General features: G+C 41.2%; 1 pseudogene; it reads right to left on the bottom strand.

Annotated features, from left to right (window-relative positions):
- Window positions 1-2204: 2204 nt before the first annotated feature.
- On the bottom strand, window positions 2205-2690 carry LOC149140913 (UDP-glucuronic acid decarboxylase 2 pseudogene; annotated as a pseudogene).
- Window positions 2691-10292: the final 7602 nt, after the last annotated feature.

Below are 10292 nucleotides of genomic sequence, written 5' to 3'. Positions count from 1 at the left end.
AATTAAGTGTTTCATTGGATAATAAGAAATATTCATTTAAATATAAAACTAAAACATTTCTTTAATGGAAAACAAATTGGTTGATATCTGTGTCAATTAATAGCCACTCCAAAATACAATTACTACCGTCCCTACAGCCACGAAGGGGCAGGGACTAATAATATATTTTGGGACACTTGTGATTATGAAAGGTTTTAGCATAAGGGTTGAGCACTTCACGATTCGTTGTACATGAAATCCCTCATTGTGACACCTCTCCATGGTCTCTAATAGAGACCACATCTTTGAGACGTAGTCCCTCTCAGTGCTCCCGAGATCCCAAGAAATGGATTCTGATTTCTACTATGAAAAAGTTCCCCATAATTTGTGTTTGGTTCTTTTATTTTCGTGGACAACCCCGCACCCCAAAAACATATTCCGAGTGAATACACTGTTGGCCACCCAAAAAAAATATGTCGACGGTCGCGACTGAGAATTTAAACACCTTAAATAACAAATTTATTTGAATGGACATAAATACGAAGTGAAAAGAACAAAGAGTAATGGGTGTAACCCCATCTCATCATTTCTTGTCATCACGACCATAGGTCTCAGTGTGTATGATAAAAGGGTTCTGGAACATATATGAAACGAAGGCATCCACACAATTACTTGTTCTCTCTCTCTTTCTCTCTTTAATAGAGATCCCATTTTTTTGGACATTTTTCTCACGACAAATACCAATTGTACATTACTATGTTTTGTTTTTTAATGGTAAGCCAAGTTTTTTATCACAAAAATTATATTGTAGCTATCAAACCCCATCCCTAAACACTATTGTCACAATTACAATGTTTCTTTGCTTGCATAAGTGGCTTCCATGTATTACACTTTTTTTGTCAATAGTGCCACAATCAAGTGTTGCTTACTTATTAGTTGAAAATAATTAATATTATTTTGTATTAATGGAGAAATGGTTACACAAGTTGTAACGTATCTCCTTAGTTTAGGATTTGTTCCTAGAGTTTAGGAGTTTGGTTGCAACTTCCTGAGTTCTAGTAATGTACTTAATGATGTAATTGCTCATTTGATGAATGTAGAGTGTACGGAGAGAGTTCTCTTTGTTTGAGTGCAGTCTCCAGGTGCAGTACTCACCTGTGAGCTATAACTCCTTTTTCAATTCAAGTCTGATTTTTATCTTGGTATCAGAGCACAGAGTAGGGATAGCCTTAATTTTTTTTAGGATGCATCATTGATTACAAAACTGTAGTGGTGGTGGAGTGTACAGAAGCATTCGTAGAATCAGGTGGACTGCAGTAACACCTGAAGACAGGTCTCAGATGACTGATCATCTCTAAGCGGAAAATAGGGTTGGCGCGGTTTTGTCGCAAACAATCGCGCCATTTTTGAGCGGAACGAAGGGTTGGCGCGATTTATTAAGAAACAGTAGCGCCATTTGGCGCGGTTTTGAGAGAGATAGTCGCGCCAGCGCGCCAAAAAGTGCTATTGGCATGGAAAATCAAGCCTTAATCGTGCCAATTTCGTGAGACGCATCGATCTTGTTTTCGGCGCAGGTATTTCGCCGTCTAGAAGTGCCAGCCTCTTTTTCTGTGGAAAATCTGCAATTTTTGCAGATCGGCCTTGCCCGGTGGTGGCACTTTGAAATTTTAGATCTGTTCGGTGGCAGCAGATCGGAGTTGCCCGGTGGTGGTGCATTGAAGTTCCTGATCTACTCGGTGGCAGCAGATAGGAGTTGCCCGGTGGTGGCGCATTGGAGTTCCTGATTTGTTAGGTGGTAGCAGATCAGATTTGCCCGGTGGTGGTGCATTGGAGTTCCTGATCTGTTCGGTGGCAGCAGATCGGACATGCACAGTGGTGGCGCATTGGAGTTCTTGATCTGTTCGGTGGTAGCAGATCGGATTTTCCTGATGGTGGTGCATTGGAGTTCCTGATCTGTTTGGTGGTAGCAGATCGGATTTGCCCAGTGGTGGCGCATTGGAATTCCTGATCTGTTTGGTGGCAGCAGATCGAACTTGCCTGGTGGTGGCTCATTGAAGATTATTCATCAGAGGATCAGAAATTTTATCAGTTCAATATGAATAACAGTGATGAGTACTCTCTTAAGCCAGAAAAGACGTGGTCTATTATCAGGCCAGTAGATTATTTGCTCAGGGAGCAGCGACTGCTATTTATTTTGATAGGAATCGCCATCGCATCGACTTTCTTTATCCTTCAACATGTTCTAGTTCTAACATTGTAAATTCCCCAGGATTCCCAAGATTGAAAGGACCAACATGTTCACCCTCCATAAGTCGCATAAGGCCTTCAACTAGATCAGAAACGAACTGGAAGCTCCGTGTCTGTTTCCCATTTCCATAGACTGTTAAAGGCTCCTTGCATAAAGCCTGAGCAAAAAAATTACTTGCGACCCGACCATCATCACAGCACATTCGCAGACTGTATGTATTGAAGATTCGAGCAATCCGAACCTCAACATTATGCCTTATCCGTTCAAACCTCGGATTTCCAAAATGATGAAAAACATTCTCCTTCCTTCCTATGAAGAAATTGTCGACAACAATAACACTGTCGCCTCTTGCCATGAGCCTGTCAAGTAGATGACTGTCAACAAAGCCAGCTCCACCCGTCATGAAAACTCGCAGGGACTTTCTCTTCAAACCTAGGGGCACTTTAGCCCCCGAATTCACCATCGAACCTGAATGATATTGAGCAAACCGAGAAACAGGAGTCTCATAAACAATCCGATGAGGTTTGTCGGGCACAAACCTTCCATTTTCATTAACATTAGAAGCCAAAAAACTAGGCTGAAGGATAAAAATTCTCCGCTCAGATCAAGGGGGAGAATACAGGTTGGGAGAGTTCATGGATTTCTGCAACAGTTTACAATGCCCCACACTCCACATCAGAATGGAGTGGCAGAACGGAAGAACAGAACTCTTGTGGAGTGCGCAAGGAGCATGCTTCAAGGTAAGGGTCTATCAAATAGTCTTTGGGCAAAAGCTATTAACACTGCTGTGTATTTAAAGAATAGGAGTCCTACTAGATGTCTAGGCTTCAAAACCCCTTTTGAAGAATTTTTTGGATTCAAACCAACAGTGAGTCACTTAAGAATATTTGGGTAAAAAGCTTATGCTCATATACCTAAGGCAGATAGGAAGAAGTTAGATCCTAAAGCCCTGAAATGTATATTTGTTGGGTATGGGACTGAGTTCAAGGCATATAAGTTATTTAATCCTGTGACTCACAAGGTTTTTGCAAGCAGAGATGTCATATTTCATGAACAGGTTGAAGAAGGAAAGAATGACTCTAATAGTGATTGGCACATTCCATTACTAATGGAAGAAAACAGTGAGGAAGATGAAGAGCAGGATGAGAAGCAAGAAGAAGAAGTAACAGACAATGTAATCAATGAAGATGCAAGCCCAGAAAAGGCTAAAATAGACAGAATTGAGGTAAGTCCCCTACCAAGGAGATTAGGTAGGAAGACTTGATTATCCTCTAAATTGAAAGACTATGCATTAATGTCAAAGATTTTAAACATTGTAGAACCTACAAATTATGAGGAAGCAAGTAAATTTGATGCATGGAGGGATGCAATGTATGAGGAAATAGAATCAATAAACAGAAACCATACTTGGGATTTGGTTGAATTGTCTGAAGGTAAAACCCCCATAGGATGCAAATGGCTGTGTAAACCAAAAATAAATGCAGATGGGAGTATGGAGAAACTTAAAGCTAGACTGGTAGCAAAGGGTTACTCACAGAAAGAGGGAATAGATTTTGATGACACCTTTGCTCCTGTAGCCAAATTAAACACCATTAGAATGTTAATTTCCTTAGCAACAAAACACAAATGGTAGCTACACCAGGTAGATGTTAAGTCTGCATTTCTGAATGGTGACTTGAAGGAAGAAATTTATTTAGTATAGCCTGAAGGTTTTGTGAAAAAGGGGCAGGAACATCTTGTGTGTAAATTGAAAAAGGAACTTTATGGTTTAAAACAGGCACCTAGGTCGTGGTATGAGAAAATTGACTCATTTTTTGTTCAGCATGGCTTTCATAGGAGCTTGAATGATCCAAATCTGTATACCAAGTTTAATAAATAGAGGCAAATTATTTTGATTTCTTTGTATGTAGATGATATGATCATAACAGGGAATGCTAACAATCTGATCAAAGAAATCAAACAGCAGATGTCACAAGTGTTTGAGATGAAAGATCTCAGAAACCTTCATTATTGCTTGGGATTGGAGGTATGGAAAGACTCTGGACAAACTTTTCTCACTCAAGGGAAGTATGCCAGAAGCTTGTTGGAAAGGTTCAGAATGGAGCAGTGCAGATCAACAGCAACACCATTACAGCAGAACTTAAAGTTGAGCAGTGACGACGGTACTAAAGAGGTGGATGCTACCATGTATAGACAGCTAGTTGGCAGTTTGATATATCTGACTACAACTAGACTAGATTTGGCATATTCTGTTAGTGTGTTGAGCCAGTTCATGTCAAAACCACTCGAAAGTCACTGGGTCGCAGCAAAAAGTGTGTTGAGGTATCTTAGTGGTACTAGTAATTATGGCATTTTGTACACTGACACTTCTGATGTTATTCTAGCAGGTTTTTCAGATTCCAATTGGGCAGGTAACTTGGATGATCGAAGATCTATCACAGGTTACGCATTCAGCATTGGATCCGGGGTCATAGCATGGAGCAGCAAAAAGTAGCATACTGTAGCTCTATCTTCATGTGAAGCTGAGTACCAAGCATTGTGTGCAGCCACAAGTGAAGCTATCTAGTTGAGAAGACTTCTCAACGATGCAGGAGAAGAGCGGAAAGAATCAACTATTATCAAAACCGACAACCAGAGTACCATCAAGCTTGCATACAATCCAGTCTTTCATAAAAATACTAAGCATATCGATACTCAAGTTCATTTTGTTCGAGAGAAACAATAGTCAAAAGAGATATGTGTTGAATATTGTAAAACTTGTGATAACATGACTGATATTTTTGCGAAGCCTCTTGGGCGTGTAAGTTTGAATTGTTTAGAGGGATGCTAGGAGTTCAGGATAATCCTTTCTCTGTTAAGGGGGGGAGTTGAAAATAATTAATATTATTTTGTATTAATGGAGAAATGGTTACACAAGTTGTAACATATCTCCTTAGTTTAGGATTTGTTCCTAGATTTTAGGAGTTTGGTTGCAACTTCCTAAGTTCTAGTAATGTACTTAATGATGTAATTGCTCATTTGATGAATGTAGAGTGTACAGAGAGAGTTCTCTTTGTTTGAGTGCAGTCTCCAGGTGCAGTACTCACCTGTGAGCTGTAACTCCTTTTTCAATTCAAGTCTGATTTTTATCTTCATCTACCTAATAGCTTCACTGAAAAACTTGAATATATATATATATATATATATATATATATATATATATATATATATATATATGCTAATTGACTTTCTTTTGTCTAAATAGCCAACCCAATTGACATCGAGAAATCTTTGTACAATTGTTTCATTGTCTTCCTCAAGTCTTCCATGGTAGCAGAGCCCATGATCACTTATTCCATGTAAATACCTAAATAATCTTTTGATGGTAGAGTAGTACTATTTACCAAGTGTTGTCATATACTCCCACTAAGTGAGTAATATGTGGTTGAGAGCAGACCATGTTGTGGTCACCAACAACCCCCCTTTCTTCATTTGACATTAGCAATAACGTCAAGCGAAGAGGGGACCCTGAACGAAAATCCCAAAAAAAATACTTTTTTTAAAGTTTTTGTATTTCTCTCCCTAAGGCTCAAATCACATCGCAAAGAAAGGCCGAAGCATAACTCGAGCGCAAAAAACAAATATTGCGAAATTGCGATGCGAAGTTCATCGCATCGCATACCTCACACGCGCCCCTTAAAAGAAAAACCTTCGAGCAATGCGATCGCCGATATGCGATATCGCAAATCGCAAGCATTACGCTATACGACGTGACCATTAAACGAGAACTTGCGATATTTGCGATTTGCGAGTTGCGATCTGCGATTTGCGATTTGCGATCTGCGATGGCAGCAATCTGCGATCTGCGACCTGCGATTTGCGATTTGCGATCTGCGATGGCAGCAATCTGCGATCTGCGACCTGCGATCTGAAAAGACTTACCACACGATAGACCCATGCATTAAGCGCGCGCCTTGAAAGAATTTAATGACCGCATGCTTAAGTATCTAGGAATGATTGCGTTACATTTATCGAAGAGTCAAGTGATGATGGATGTCAGAATTATGCATTCATTAGAGATTAATGCTTTCACGTCAAGTCTTTTCATTTCACTTCTCCTTTGCGTAAACTGCAAGACACGCAACTGATATAAGTTTATATGCAGGAAACATCTGAAGGAAAGAGGAAAGCGCCAATCAGCAAAGAGAGAATGCTTTCGCAAAATGGATGCCGCATGCAGCAGAACCGCGGATCTCAGGCTATCAGCCAACCGGCACTGATGAAATTAGACTATCCAGGACTCAGAGTCAAAGGCGCACAAAAGCAGCGTATTCAGAAAAGATCCTGAAGCTAAGACTTAGTGAAGCAGAGAAAGAAGCGCATGAGAAGGAGAACGCTTCAGGGAAACCTGGAACAAAGAACGGAAGAAATTCTTGACACAGGGAGTTGCCCATGCAGCACGACTCTTAACCCACTCAGTCATTCGCACGACCGGAAACCGAAAACGGCAACAGCAAAATCAGTTCGAGAAGAAACTGGGACACGCTAAGTATTCACACGGCGAATACACCCAGCTAGAGAAAGGTTTTCGAAAATATCTTCTGGTCTGCCGGAAGGAAGTGCCAGCTCCTGCTATTTCCACTTTTATCTCCCGAGCGAAACAAGAAGGCGGCTAGCCGACTCTTCCCAGGAAAGCATTACACTGTTGACAGCACTAAAGAGAATATACAGAAACGGTCAGAAATTCGATTTTAAGTTTAGAAATAAAGTTGCTTTTAGTAAAAGGGCGGTCATTTGAGGCCGATTCCCTAATTTCATGTAATTAATATTGATTAGTTAGTAGTATTTAACCCTTCTCATGGTTTTTGGAGAAGGGTCCGGAAATCTGTCAAAAAACTTATCCTCAGAACATGCACTTCTGCACCCTCAGAGGAGGTTTTTGATGAATGGATGGATCGAGATTTATTTATGTTTGCATTTTAATATCTGTTACTGATGTTGCACTTCTGTACTCTTAGCAGATGTTAGAACAAGTAGAAATAAATCATTGTTACTTGAAGTTTATTAGTGAACTTAGTCATAAATGGTACTTTTATCTCTTGGCTAGATTCTGCTAGTATTCCTAAAGTGATATGTGGCTAAGTTCTTTGTATGTTATTGCATGAATGTCTGTATTACCGTTTGGCACTTCTGTACGGTGGGGTCTTTTATTTATGTTTAACATATAGAAAACTGATTATGCGATATGCTGTTCACAACTACTCTGCCTAACTTCTTATGCAGAATGGTTTATCTTTATTGATTTATATTCTGATATCAGTTGAATGATCTTTATTACCGGCTACTGTTAGAAATATTTCTAGATCGCATAACAAAAGAAAAACACCCCGGGTTAGCGTAGATTAGATGTATTTTTCTTCATTAGATTACATTAGCATAGAGTTAATTTAGCAGTTAGAATTAAGACTAGTTTAGAAGAATCCCTCCCCCCTTTTTAAATTAATACCATCAGACTCTACGCACACACACACACCCATCACATTGGGAAACTAGTCCCATTACCCCCAGTCGGACCCGCTACTCCAAATGGGCAAGGAGCCGCCAACCAGGTTCCGGACCGGGTGGGTATCCCCCTTGTTGTTGACCCGACCTCGGGGCCCTCAACATTTCTGGCGCTAGAAGGAGGGCCACAGCTATGAATGGCACATAATTCAAAACCCAAATACCATTCTAAGAGCAAATCACCCTCACCAACTTCCCCGACTTCCCCAATACGACTAAACTCGGAACTGGAAGTCGCTCGGACATCCACCGCTGCTATACATCCCGATACATCAGAACAACTTATTGTCGATCCCCCTGAAGTTCAAACCTTGATCCGTAAACTCCAGGGATTCTCTATTTTTAACCAGAAATCTGATAAATCTAAAAGCAGCTTGACTTCGCAATACAACCCTGCTCATCCCCTGACCCGATTGAAGAGTGAAAAGTTTGGCATTCAGCCAACCGAAATCCCTCTCCCCACTAGGAAAAGAGCAAGGAAAACATTTCAAGAGTCTGACAGAGAGACTCTTTCATCCACCTCATCCATTTCAACTCCCTCTCCGCGAAGTCGACCACCCACATCTCCACCTCAAATCACTCATCCATCTTCCGCAACTCTTCCTCCACAATCGTCAAAGATCATAACATCTCTATCTTCTCAACCTCAAAGATCATCTTCTACACTTTTACTAACCAGCAACTCAGCGATGGCACAATCTCCATGGAATAACCCTGGGGCGGTTCTAATGCCTCCACCCCTGAGTCCAATACCTGCCCATCCCGAGAAGTGGTTACCAAAGTTCAATCCAGAAACTGGAATGCTAGCTGAAGAACATATCAATAATTTCATGCTTTCTGTTAATCTCAACGGAGTTACCAACGAAGACGCCGTGGTCCGACTCTTCCCCTATACGATGCAAGGGACGGCCGGGTCATGGTACTTCTCGTTACCCTCCGGATCTATCACCAGCTGGGATATTTTTCAAAATCAATTTCTCACTAAATTCAGCGATGATAGATCGACAGCGACACTGATCAATGATCTGTCCAATCTTAAAGCTGAGGCTCGGGAACCCGTTAAATATTTTAACTTACGGTTCAACAAGATCCTCAATAAAATCCCCGCTGCTTCCCAACCCAGCGAGGAAGTAAGATGCGAGTGGTACATCACCGCCTTACCTTCAAACTTGGCCATCTTCGTAGATAGGGCAAGCAAGACAACCTTAGTCGAAAATTTGGCTGAGGCATTAGCAGTCGAAAGACGCGTAGTAGCCCTAGAAAAGAGATCTACAATCGAAGAGCGTAAATCTAAGAAAATCTCTTTCAAAGAAGAAACCAAGAAGAAGCAAACGAAATATCCTTTCGACATGGAAGGATTACAAAAGGTATTAAAGGCCATGTCAAATGAGATGATTGATATCAGGAAACAAGTAGCAGAATCGTCCCCAAGAAAGCCTTTTAGGAGTTTTAAGAGAAATCCTCCTATGGAGACGAAGCCACCTAGCGTGGTCTCTAACGTGGAATCTGAAGAAGAAGAAGAAGAGAACACCGCTGAAACGCATACCGACGATGAAGAAGTGGTGGAACTGCAAGGAATGTGGGATTTCATCCTCCCACAAGAGGAAGATCAAGAAGCACTTCCGGTTAGTACAAGAAGCAGAAATCAACTTGATCCTCCCCAGACTACCCCAAAACAGAAGGGCGCAAGCCCTCTAGCAAGAGAAAAGGTCGCAACAAAGAAGACAACCCCTAAAGCGACCTCATTTAGCCCAGTCCAATCAGAGCAATCGCCTCCATCAAAGACACTAATAGTGTCGGATGAAATGGAGTATAACATCATCGACGACATGAAGAAGACTAGGGCTAATATCACCCTATACGAGCTGAGAAAATTGAAACACCAACAGAAGATCATGATGAAAGAGTTACACGCCGTACCTACTGCGCCTCTACCTACAGCTATAGCTTCTCATAATATAGGAAGACCCCCAATCAACGCGATCAATAATCGATCCAAATGACATCGCCTTGATTGGAGGGAGGTCTAGATCTCACACTCCCCCTTTCCTCCTCACTTACGAGATCTTTAACAGAAACGTGCATAACTGCTTGGTTGATTCTGGTGCTTCAACCAATATTCTACCCAAGTCAATATGTGCCAAACTTAATGTTCAACCGCAAAAATCCGCAGTGCGCATAGTTCAACTTGATCGATCACAAGTCGAAGTGATAGGCGAACTTAATCAAGTGAACATAAGACTATCGTCCAACCCCAAGGTGTGCCAGGTCATCGATATTCTAGTCGCTGACATCCCTGAATTTTATGGTCTAATTCTTAGCAGGGATTGGTCCGAGAAGCTACACGGATATTTTTCAATTGACTGGTCGCACATGTGGTTACCCTTCAACGGAAAGCCAAATCAAATAAAGGTTGAACAAGAACTGCACCAAAAGTACATAGTGACGGACCTGGAGGGAGAGAACGAAGCCATAGCATACAACAACAGCATCATAGGCAACTATTCGGTAGACTCTTTCCTTG

Source organism: Pinus tabuliformis, chromosome X (assembly GCF_031772625.1).
Source record: "Pinus tabuliformis cultivar Carrire ecotype Pingquan chromosome X, CPIR1, whole genome shotgun sequence".
Classification (NCBI taxonomy): Eukaryota; Viridiplantae; Streptophyta; class Pinopsida; order Pinales; family Pinaceae; genus Pinus; species Pinus tabuliformis.
The sequence above is the reverse complement of the archived record's forward strand: the minus strand, read 5'-3'. Positions and strand labels throughout refer to the sequence as shown.